This window comes from Sesamum indicum, unplaced genomic scaffold (assembly GCF_000512975.1).
Source record: "Sesamum indicum cultivar Zhongzhi No. 13 unplaced genomic scaffold, S_indicum_v1.0 scaffold00112, whole genome shotgun sequence".
NCBI lineage: Eukaryota > Viridiplantae > Streptophyta > Magnoliopsida > Lamiales > Pedaliaceae > Sesamum > Sesamum indicum.
Window position 1 is genome coordinate 636,316 of NW_011628046.1, and position 12,500 is coordinate 648,815.

General features: G+C 46.1%; 2 long non-coding RNA genes across 4 annotated transcripts in view; one reads left to right on the forward strand and one right to left on the reverse strand.

The window, feature by feature from the left end:
- Window positions 1-8,352: 8,352 nt before the first annotated feature.
- LOC110013303 overlaps window positions 8,353-12,500 on the reverse strand; it is an 8,766-nt gene continuing 4,618 nt past the window's right edge. Inside the window, exons 2-3 of the long non-coding RNA XR_002288479.1 lie at window positions 12,227-12,228; window positions 8,353-8,364 (exon numbers count right to left, since the gene is read on the reverse strand). This is a non-coding gene — a long non-coding RNA (uncharacterized LOC110013303). The remainder of the gene's footprint in view (window positions 8,365-12,226; window positions 12,229-12,500) is intronic.
- Window positions 10,093-12,500, forward strand: part of LOC110013302 — a 19,993-nt gene continuing 17,585 nt past the window's right edge. For all 3 annotated transcript variants that reach the window (XR_002288478.1, XR_002288477.1, XR_002288476.1), the window contains exon 1: window positions 10,093-10,105. This is a non-coding gene — a long non-coding RNA (uncharacterized LOC110013302). The remainder of the gene's footprint in view (window positions 10,106-12,500) is intronic.

Consider the following 12,500-nt stretch of genomic DNA (forward strand, 5'->3'; position numbering starts at 1 on the left):
CCAGCCTCTAAGTCTCGGCCGCCCCCATGGCTTGGGCGTGCCTTGTGTAGGCCTTATTTTTGCGGCTAGAATCCAATGAGAATTTACGGTGGGGCGTTTGAGCAGGGGTCTACAGTGTTGCAAGCGGCCAATGTCCATTGCCATCGTGTGCACTGGACGCCTTCACGTCCATAACGACAAACCGTCGGGGGTGAGCTACGATTGCGATTTGCTAAAACATGGCCAACACGAGCTCCGTCCAAACAAGGTTGGTCGGTCCGCTTATGCTTGTCGGCCTTCCCTCACATAAGCGGACCGATGTGGGTGCAGTCGGGATCCGACGGTCGAGGGTGCATGTCGCCGCTTATCGCTAGCGAAGCTGAAATTACTAGCTTGTGGTGGGCAAGTGTCGACAATCCCGACATGCAAGGCTCCCGCTCAGGAGCTGGGGTATGCTTTTGGGTGCGCTTGCTAGTAGCTTGTTGCCTGCGAAAATGGAGGTGTCAAGGGCGGCCGGCGATGGCTTGCACCCCTACCCATCTGCTCCAGTTAGCACCCACAAAGCTTGGGTGTGCGGACCCTAAAATTAGTAGCTTGTGGTTGGCCAACTAGGCAGTGCCAACATTAAAGGCTTCTACTCGAGACCTGGGGTATGCTTCTGGGTGCTTTGCTAGTAGCTTGTTGCCTGCGAAAGTGGAGGGGTCAAACGGCAGCCGACGGCGATCTGCACAACCAAGCCGCTCTAGTCTCTAGGTTTGTGCTCCTCGGATCCCAACTCAGTTTCGTCGCGAATCTTCGTGCCTACTGGGGCATTCTTGGGCGTGCTTGCTGCCGTTCGCCTACCGCGATGCTTAAATGTGTCGTGGGACGGCAGGCGTTGGCTTATGTGCTTGGGCATTGCGTACGTAATAGGCGCGTGAATGGTGATTGGTGTGTGTGGACATGTTGGATCTCTGCTCGGGCAGCAACAACATCTCGTGCCAGCCGCTTGAGTCGTTGGCCAAAGCGCGCCCTTGCCTTGGCTGCAGTCCGTTTCCTGTTTTGCATACCTATTGCGAAGGCATTCTATTGTCCCGAACATCCTGTTTTTGCCCCGCGCTTCACCTCTCGGCGCTGCAGTGCGAGGTAGACCTCGGGACGCAGGCTGTGTCCCACGTGCCACGCACGGCCGCACGTGCTCGAGTTGTTTCCCCATTGTGTCATCGCCTGATCTCTTGCATGCAGAACACACGGTGCGTACGAGGACCTTGGCCTCTGTTTACCCCGAAAACAAGCGTGTTGCGCTTCGTGCAAATGACGCCCGTCACCGTTTTGGGCTCGTCCTAGGCGGGCGACGGAGTCGGTGAGTAATGCTACCTGGTTGATCCTGCTAGTAGTCATATGCTTGTCTCAAAGATTAAGCCATGCATGTGTAAGTATGAACTAATTCAGATTGTGAAACTACGAATGGCTAATTAAATCAGTTATAGTTTGTTTGATGGTACCTACTACTCGGAATAACCGTAGTAATTCTGGAGATACATTTATTATATAAAAGGTCTATACGGGCTCTACCCGTTGCTACAATGATTCATGATAACTCGACAGATCTTACGGCCCTCGTGCTGGGGACGCATCATTCAAATTTCTGCCTATCAACTTTCGATGGTAAGATAGTGGCATGTTATGGTTTTGACGGGTGAAGGAGAATTAAGATTCGATTCCGGAGAGGGAGCCTGAGAAATGGCTACCACATCGAAGGAAGGAAGTAGGCGCGCAAATTACCTAATCCTGACATGGTCTCACTAGCTGCTCCTTGGGCAAGACGGTCGACAGTGACTTGTGGAGGATGTGAGGGCGACTAGGGGATGCCGACCAGCATGCAAGTGCACAAACGACCATCGAGCATAGACTTTTACCGATTGGGGATTGCAAAATTGTTCGGATGGGAACTTCCTTGATGTGTGGGGATGCTATCCGCCAAGTATGAAGTCATTCCGAGGATGTTTGGGCACGGAGATATAAGGGCAAAGATCAAGCGCCACCCTCTGCGCGATCAGGAGAGAAATGCATGAGCAGAGTGCTTTATCCTTGGATATTTGCAGAACTTTTTCAATGGCGAGATCCTTGGAGTGTTGGGAACAACTCCAAGATTTTTCAGAGTTAGACGGTCGTTTTGAGTATGAAACGACGACGATGTTAAGAGTCTGCCAGTGTAGTGGCGACACTGTAATTTCAGAGTATTGCGCGGAAAATTCCTCAGCGATGGATGATCGGATAGGGCAAAAACTCAATAGTTATGATGTGGAAGTCATAGGCTACGCTACGTTTCAAGTGGGACATGATTTGGACGCCGGTTGAGGGAGATGCGAAAAACATGCGCTCCTCGACCATTTTAGTGTCTACTCTTGGAACAAGGAAAAACTTTTTTAAGCCTATTATAAGTGGGCATGCAGTGGTGAGCTCCAGCAAGCCCTCAACATGCACGACGGCGGCAGCGGCAGGCAAGGTTAGCGCTAATTGAGCATCTCTTGGGGGCATATTGGGGGTCTTAAAGAGCCGGCTCTAGGCATCTCAAAGAAGTGTTTAGAGTCCTCGAAAGGCATAGGAACCGAACGAGCAGCGTAGGGCCAGGATGGGCTGCGTTGGGCGCAAAAGCAGCCGAGAAGTTTTGTGTGATACACAAGGTTGCTCCCCGAGTTGCGAGATATCAGGGGCAACACCTCCAGTGTCAATGAATGATCGAGGCAAGCACTCTAAGACATCGCGATCCAACTCATGGCACATACTATAGGGTTCTAGCCATCCATTAAGATGAGCGGTCATGGCCGACGCCACACTGTGGGCAAATTATGAAGCCACGTCGAAAAGCAAGATGACATGTCGGGAATGTCGTGCGGGATCAAGGCAGGATGTCGGCATATCGAACGGGCCTCGGACTTAAGATGTGGTCCTACTTGAGCGAGGCACAGAAGACGGACACGACAAAGGCATGCGCCGGGGATGCCCCGGGTGAGCATTGGACATGAGACGGGCATTGTGGGCGCATGCAGAGCGCCGTAATGCAGAGGCGAAGCGAGGATACTCCTTGCCGTCGAGGAATGCATTGGTGGGTTCCGAGATTGTGGGTGAGACGCATAGTGACAGACTAGCTAGTTGGGGCCGGCCGGTAAGAGACGCTAAGGCATGCGTGCTGAGAGCCTCGGCGAACATGGGCATTTTGGATAGGCGAGCGCAAGGGCACGCGGTGTTGCACAGGAATGCGTTCAGATGTCGTGCCAGCGAGCTTCAGTGTCGAAGACACACGATGAACAGTCAGTAAACTCTGAGATGTGTGAAGGCTGGTCGAAGGTTGCGTGCAACCTAAGACGCTGCACGGGCGAAAAATACATTCCGCTGCGAGACAAAAGAGTCCGCCTGTAACAGTTGCTAGAGGCAGTTGTGCCCAGTTGAAGATCTGGATTGGCACACGAGCTCTATGATAGGTAGAGGCAGTTGGGTTGAGACTTTCAGTCTAGACAAGATCACACCGGATTACGGCACAATTATGTTGGTTTGTTGCCTTGGGCTTTAAAATGCTTCAGCAAGCCGATTATGAGACGGTATGGTTTTGGGGGATGTCTGCCATAGAGATTATGTTGAGTAGAGTCCTTTTGTGCATGTTTGGGCTGCTTCAGAGAGTAAGCAGCTACGGTCCGACTTCTTTGTTGATGGTTGGCAGGTCGATGAGTGTCACAGATATGTCGAACGAGCTGTCAACAGTGTTCCGAAATTTTTTTTTTGGGCAGAATGATAATCAATTTCAGAATTCATCTTGGCTTCCCTAAGCGAGAGGGGGACATGCCGATGCGTCGGGTAGACTGTGAGAGCCATAGTTGCGAGATAAACAACCATGTCTGTAGAACTGCCGTAAGTCAGGAGGTGATCTACGTGATGAGGACGTTTTGATGGGCGAGATGCCACCTTATGTGGAGAGTGGTGGATAAAGGGCCACCTTCTCAAGAGATTTTGAGTAACCTTCTAATGGGGAAGGGTGGGCATAAAAGTTGAGGTGCCGAGGCACAATTGCACATGAGGTGCTTGGAACAAGCTACCCTTAGGGTTGCGAGGAGTCGACGTTGAGACCCCTTCCTTTTGTGGGTAGTTCTCGGTGTGAGCCATGTTTGGCCAAGCAGAATTGTGGGATGAAGTGCTGTTATGGTAGATGAGGATGCATCTGGAGGAAAGACAACATGCTTCAAGAACCAGGGGGTATAAGCATCCGTTATATGAGAATGACAACTTCTTTGAAGCTTGAGTGGGGACAGCCCACTAAGCAGTGTATCGTCAGGAGCACAAGTTTGAGCGAAATTGAGAATGTTCTTCGAGGGAATTCTGACACCATATTATGTGCTCTTTGGTTGAAGGATTTCCGAGGGGGACTATCGTGTGGAGAATTGTGTGGAGCATTAGGCTCCATTGGCACCATGAGCAGCATGGTGCTACCGGGCGGGGATTTGAAAATCCTAATCTTGTTGTCGATGTTAGACATGGTTCGATCGGGGTGGGCAATGAAAACCGCAATCTTGATGTGCAGTCAGATCGTGCGGGGATTTGAAAATCCTAACCTAACCGATGCAGTCGGACCGATGGGGGTCTTGTGTTTGAGTTTTGCAGTAGGGTTAGGGACACAAAATCCTAGTCTTGTGTTTGTTGTGGGCGACAGTCCCATTTTCCATGCTGAGTCAAGAGAGGACTATTTGAAGAGACGTTCAGTCCACAAGCGGCATGGTTCCAACAACTTCAAGCATTCGGCCTACGTGCTTGCAAGTGTTTAAGTATGGTCAACCGCAAAGGCGGGTTTGCGTGTTTGCTGAGGATGGCAACACCTCGTGTGGGGAAGAGAGTGCGAAGCGTGCGCACAGACTCCACACTTCATTCATTCTAGATCGATTCAGGTGTATTTGAGGCACTATTTTGACGGACAACACATATTCAGGGGCGCACTTGACAGGACTTGGAGCACAATTTGCTACCTACCACTTGAGATTGTTGGGAAGAGAGTACATAATGCATTTACAGATTCCCGACCTACGTTATGAATGAGTGTATTCAGACACTAATCCATGGGCGCAAACAATCAGAGAGCAACAGTACAAATAGAGTATACAAGCATACACAGACTCCATCATCAGTTGAGCAATAGTTGGGAAGAGAGTGTAGAGAGGCACAAAATTCCAACAACGGTTGAGCAACAATTGGGAAGAGAGTGCAGAGCGAGACACAGACTTTCAACTCTAATGGTCTACATTGTGGAAGAGTGTAGAAGAGTAAACAGACTTCCAACATGAGCGACATTGGAGAAGAGAGTGTAGAAGAGTACATAGACTTCCAACTTAAGGCAATAATATAAAATGTAGTGAATTGAGGCACTATTTGTGGAGAGTTATCCGCCACTTTGGGAAGGGAGATGACCTACGAGGGCTACGGCGTCCGCTGCTTTTATGCCCGTGAGCGCTTCGTCGTCTGTTTTCATCCACCTGCACGCGCGCACACCGGCAAGGTCTAATCTGCACCGTCTACTGCCGTCCGCCTGCAAGCATTAGGGCATCTACAACCGTCCGCCTCAACGTGTGCACATCGGTAGTGGTTGGCCCAAGTGCGCGCGCACATCGGCAGGGGCTGCCAGCGAGCAAGACCAACTTATGCCGCTTGCCTGCGCGCGTGCGTCGGCAGGGTCTACACAGGTGCGCGCACGTCGGTAGTGGTCGGCCTAGCACATGCGCACGTCGGCAGGAGATGCTTGCGCGAGCGCCCATCTACTGCCGTCTGCCTGCGAGTGTTGCGGCGTCTGCTGCCGTCTGCCCGCGAGCGTTGGGGCGTCTGTTGCCGTCTGCCACTGCGCTGGTCATCATCGCCTTCCATCATGTCGCTTTTTGGCAATCTTTTGCAACATTCATTCCAGTGATGACATTAGAATGTAAAAACATCTTGCCCACGGCTTATCTGTCAGGTTTTGAAACATTCTGAAGCTTATTTTTTCCGATTTTGATGATTGTGGGAAGACAATTGATAGTGCATTCCCGAAAAATATCGATTTGCTCCATCTGATAACACGTACTAAAGTGCTCATGAATATGCAATGCTCATGTATACATCATGTTTTTGCTGGAAAACAACAATGCTCATGTATACATAATGTTTTTGTTGGAAAACAAGGAATTTGAATGTGAACCCTCCAATTTTTCCCGATGTTTTTTCAAATTTTTAGGACGTATAATATAATTGATTAATAATAAAATAAATATTTTGCGATACAAATATGATGCATAAAAAATAAAAATATTATTCCACATTTTGCTCTCACGTGTCCAATGTATTTTCATATTTTTCCTATTTTTTCCTATAATTTATTATTTTTTAATAATTAAATAAATATTTTGATAGATCAAAAATAAATCATTTCAACGAAAATGAAACATGCAAATTTTCATGCAAAAATATGCTAAAATGCTTCAAAAATGGCAAAAAAGTGCCTTACTCAACCCTTTTAATGTCTAGTCCTGTCACAAGCCATTTTTTTAAGCCTATTATAAGAAGATGAGGGTGCTTGGGTGGGGGGGGGGGGCGGGGGGGTATGGGGGGGGGGGGGGAGAAGGCGGCTCCCCGTAGCCCCCAAGCCTCGGTCCCTTCCATGGCTTGGGTTGGTGAGAACCCAGCGAGCTTTTCCGGCGAGGCGCTTGAGCTGGGGTCTATGGTGTTGCGAGAGGCCGATGCCCATTGGCATCGTGTGTGCCGAATGCCATCACGTCCTCAACAGCAAGACTTTTCCCACATGGCGGGATACTTCCACCTGCTTTAACACGAGATCGCCTACTTGCAATTGCCTTGACTTCACTCTTTGGTTATAGTTTTTCATTATCATCCCTTTGTGGTCAAGTATTCTAGCGTAGGCTACTTCCCTCTTACCCTCGATCATGGTGAGATCGAACTTTCTCCCTTCTCCGTTGGTCGTAGGATCGTACGCCATTATCCTTTGAGATTCTTCTTCTATTTCTACGAATAATAGCCACAGTACCATAAACCAGAAAAAAAAAAAGGAGTTTCAGCTGTTACAATTCGCGGGGTCATTCGGTATGCCCATAATACCCCAAGTAATTGTTCGACCCAGGATCCCTTCAACTCCAGTCTAGTCTTAAGGTGTTGCAAGAGACCTCAGTCTGTCCGTTCGCTTGAGGATTACCTACAGCTGTGAAATTTTGTTATATCTTCAGTTCTTTACACTATTCCATGATCTGTTTCCCTTGGAATTGCGTCTAATTATCTGATATCAACATCCTAGGTATTCCAAACCTACAGATGATGTTCTTCCAGATGAAGTTGATCACTTTTTTCTTAGATATTTTTGCGATTGCCTCAGCTTCGACCCATTTTGAAAAATACTCAACAGAAACAATTATGAACTTTTTCTGACCTTGAGCAGTAGTACAATATGTATTCCCCATTGATTGAAGGGACAAGGGATCTTGATGGGCTCCATTAGGGTCGCAGGTTAGTGTATCAGGGATGGGTACCTTTGGCCTCCATTAGGGTCGCAGGTTAGTGTATCAGGGATGGGTACCTTTGGCAGTTGTCGCATTTCCTCACATATTCCCTTGTATCTCTTGCCATTGTTGACCAAACATATCCTTGCCTAATTACCTTCTGTGCCAGCAACCTCGCACCAAAGTGATTTCCGCAACTTCCTTTGTGGATCTCCCTCATCACATACTTAGATTTCTCGTGGTTAAGGCATTTCAATAATGGTCCATTAACAGTTCTTATGTACAATTGATCTGAAATCAATGTAAAATACATTGCTTTGAACTTTATTCTTTTAACCTGAATGGGGTCATCTGGCAAGGATCCCTCTCTTAAGTACCACGCGATCTCGTTCTTCCATGACTTGGGTTCGTCCACTGTTTTAACATCCAACTTCGCTATGATCGCAGTTGTTTCCCGAACCATCACCGTAACTTTGCGATCTTTGATGCCTGTCATAATGGCTCTAAATTTGGACAGGGCGTCTGCTCTATCGTTTCCTCATCGCGGAATTTACTGGACCTCATATCTGTTAAACTTTTCCATCAAGGCTTTTGCTTTCTTTTGATACGGGGCCATTGATTTTTCTCTTGTTTCATAGGTTCCCCCTATCTGCATCACGACCAATTAGGAATCTGTATAGACTTCTAAACTCCTTGCCCATGCCTCATATGCCAACTCCAAACCCAAAAGTAAAGCCTCATATTCAACTTTGTTTTATGGTGGGGAAGGACAGTCTAGCTACGACCTCGATCTCCACTTCGTTTTGGCATTGTATTAATATTCCAGCCCCCCATTGCTAGCATGAGAGGAGCCGTCAACGTGCATTATCCATCTTCCCATCTACTTTTGGATCAGTTCTTCTGCAAGTTCGACCACAAAATCTGCCAATACCTGGGCCTTTTCTGCAACTCTAGTTTGGTAGCCTATGTCTTATTCTCCTAATTCTATAGCTCATTTAACTAATTTTCCCAATGCCTCTGTTCGCGACATAACATGCTTCGGTGGATGGTTGGTCAGTACAATTATTTTATGTGACTAGAAGTATGGTCGCAATTTTAACGCAGTAACAACTAATGCTAAGGCTAGCTTTTAAATCTCCGTGTATCTTTTATCTGCTCCTTGCAACATTTTACTGATGTAATATGCTTGGTTCTGAATCCCATCAAGTTCGCGTACCTAAACGAAGCTTACCGCATTCTTCGAGATAGCCAAATATAGAAATAGAACTTCACTTTCCTTACGATTTGCTAGTAAAGGCGGTTTTGCTAAGTACCTTTACAAAGTTTTCAAAGTTTCTTCACATTCCTCATTCCATTTAAAATTTTTTGTTTTCCTCAAAAGCTTAAAAAATGTCAAATTTCGATTTGCAGATCAAGAGATAAAAGGGTTAAGGATGTGATCTTACCCTTTATCTTTTGCACTTTTTTGATCGTTGTAGGCGACCTCAGCTTCATGATTGCTTCTATCTTTTCTAGGTTCGCCTCAGATTCCCCGCTCGCTGACCATATAGCTCAAAAATTTTCCTCCGCCTACCCCAAAAGTGCATTTGGTGGGGTTTAGCTTCATACCCTATATCCTCATTATGTCAAATGCTTGCTTCAAATGCATTAAGTGATTTTCTCCAACCTTTCGCTCTTCATGAGCATGTCATCTATATAGACCTCCATAGTTTTTCTGATCATCTCCTTAAACATCCTATTCACCAACCTTTTAGACCTCCATAGTTTTTCTGATCATCTCCTTAAACATCCTATTCACCAACCTTTGATAAGTGGCACCTGCATTGTATAAACCAAAAGGCGTTACATTGTAGCAATAAATACCACCATCAGTTATGAAGACGTCTTATCTCAATCTTCTTCTGCCATGAAGATCTGATGGTTCCTTGGTAAGCATCCATCATAGAAACTAGCTCATATCCGGCTGTATAGTCAACCAGCATGTCAATCCTTGGCAATGGGTAGGGATCCTTTGCACAAGCTTTGTTCAAATCAGTGAAGTTCGTGCACATGCGCCATTTTCCTTATGATTTTGGCATGACCACCATGTTCAACAACCGTCAGTTTATTGTATTTCGGAAACATACCCACCTTTAAGCAATTTGCTGACCTCTTCTTCAATAATGCGGTGCTTCTCCACACCGAATGATCTCTTCTTCTACTGGACTGGTCGCACCATCAGATTGACGTTCAACCTGTGTACGATCACTTTCGGGTTTATCCCTTTGAAGTTTGACGAACTCCATGCAAACATGTCTACATTATCCCTTGAGAACTCTATCATCATTGGCCAACTTTTCGCTCATTCGTGCCCCTATCTTGGTCGTTTTATTGGATTCTCCTGTGATGAGCTCTATCAACTTGTGCTCCTCGCTAGGTTCTATCCGATCTGGTTTACAGCCCCTTCGATCGAGGTCCTCTTCAATTTTTCATTTCTTTTCATTCGGGCTGCCCTTCTTCAAATAAATTGTAACACCTTCTCACTTCCTTACGATCACAGGATACTTCGTCAATACCATTTCTTGTTGGAAACTTCAATTTTAGATGGTAGGTCGATACTATGGCTCTGAATAAGTTCAATCCTGGTTTTCCCAAAATAACATTGTAAGCGAAAGGAGTATCTACTACCAGAAATTTTATCATCAGGGTTCTTTGTCTTGGTTCATCCCTAATAGAAACTGGAAGCTCGATAGTGCCCTGCGATGCACTGGGTTCTAACTTAGCATTATCCAGCCCCATCTTTCTCAACACGTCACTAAAGATGATATTTTCCGAACTTCCATTATCTACCAGTACTTTGTGGACTATGAAGTTAGCTATGTCCATCTTTATCACAATGGGGTCATTTTGCGATCCCATCTCAGTTTCCAAATCCTTACTTCCGAAGATGATTTTCTCTTCTCGCTCTGTGTTCATCATGAACTCACTCTTCCTACTCGATCTGCCCTCTCTTTCATGTCGTTTCCTCATTCTTCCAGAATCCCCTCCAACTGGTCCTCCAGCTATCGTGTGAATAACACACTTTACAGGCGTATTTTCTCGATACATTATGCTTCTCTCTTCCCTTTCTTTGTTCGCGAACCTGTCTCTACTTCTTGATCTACTTCTCCTCCTCTCAGCCTCGTTTGTATCTTTTCTGTGTTCACCGAGTATCCGATCCCTGAAATATCCTTACCTTACCATCCTCTCAAGTTCATCTTTCAACTCAAAGCAATCTTCCATGTCGTGCCCCTTTTCCCTATGAAACCTACAGTATTTCTTAGAGTATTTCTTGGCCGATGTAAACCTGGTGTGTCGAGGCCATTTCAGCAGATCAGACCTTTCGACCATCATCAAAGCTTTCGTTATGATACTTGGCCTGATAGAGTGGTTCTCTCCCTTTATCAAACTTTGTCCGCTTACCACCCCCATCTCTCATCCAATCCCGATTTCTATCACGATCCCTGCTGCGCCATTCTCCATCTCTCATTGCATTCATTTCTTCCTCATCAATGTACTTTTGCGCCTGCGGGTGGGTCTCGAGCTAGCGGGGAAGCTAAGGACCTTTTCTTCAATCAGTGTATCAATATGCTTACCATCATGTCAATCCTAAGGTCCTGCACCTCCAACGTCTCATTATTGAATCTCCCTTGAAACTTTCAGCGACTCATCTTCTCTTTGCTTTATTATGAACAAGTATGTGGCAGTCCGTTTTTGCTTTCTTTTGCTGGCGAAGTGGAAGGTGAACTTTTGCAAAAATTGTTCATAGGACTCAATGCTATTGCTGCATAGACTTGTCAACCATTCCTGCGCTTTACCTGCAAGAGTCAACAGTCTAGCCCTAATTGGGCTGGATTGTCCATACAAGTTCATCGCAACATGTTCCTAAGGATCTTTTGTCCCGTCGTATTTGGGTATGTCGGGCATTCTGAAGTTGGAATTCACCACTTGCATTAGTTTCTTGTTATTGAAAGTTGAATTTCTATTATGAGCCACCAATTCACCCCCCTTCTTTAATTCATCAATTTGCTTCCCTAACAATTCGATTTTCCCACACTATCTACCTCAACTCGAGAGATAGCTAGTTCTCTTCTCTTAACTCTCTCCCTGCTACTGGAGCCCACTTTCGAAGACGTTGGTTCGCGACCTTTTTCAGGCTCCCTTCTGCTCGCATTTTCTAAGGTTCTTTCGATATTCTTGTCTCTAAATAATTGCCTCTTTGCTGTTTCCTTTCCCAATGGGGTGGTTGTTCTCCTTTCATACGCCACGATCCTCCCCACTTCTTCCATCAACTTTTGCAGCTGCTCCCTTGTTAACTGTACCATTGGTTCCACTTTCCTAAGCGTATCTTCTAATGTATGCATATTTGCTCTCGAAGTTCCTTCCATTTTCCAAGATGGCGATCCTCAATTTTCTACAAACGGCGCCAGCTGATCTAGCTCGAAATATGCAACCTTGTTGGACGATCCAATATAAGCCATGTAGTCTCCCTATATCGGTATTGGGTCATGAGGATAAAACAATTAATGTCAAGCTTGCTGGGTTCATCTCAGACTAAAATCTTTCGATGCTCAAGTCAGTTTGGTCGAGATAAAAATATGCGATCGAAGAAGAGTAAGGTCAAAAATAACAAAGCATTGATTACCTCAGATGTGTATCGGTGTATTTATAGGGCCCAAATATACACTGTTGTTTGGGACACATGTCATAATCTGGCGCATCTGTACTCCTGATCGAACGGCTTTGCTTCGTGTGCTGGCTGGGTTCTGTTTTCGGGTTATAAAGTTGGGTCAGGTTTCCCACAACCGAACCCAATACAAAAAGCACAGGTCCTGGTCCATTTTATTGTTCTTTTACCAAATTTTAGGGCATTCCCTATCAACATTGTTCTGCAAGAGCATTTAACTGCAAACTTCAAATTCTTGGAGGCAACAAGTTTGAATATGATCTACAGTAGCTCCAGATTCTGGGCATTTGAGGCAGCGCACATGCGCTGCTTAT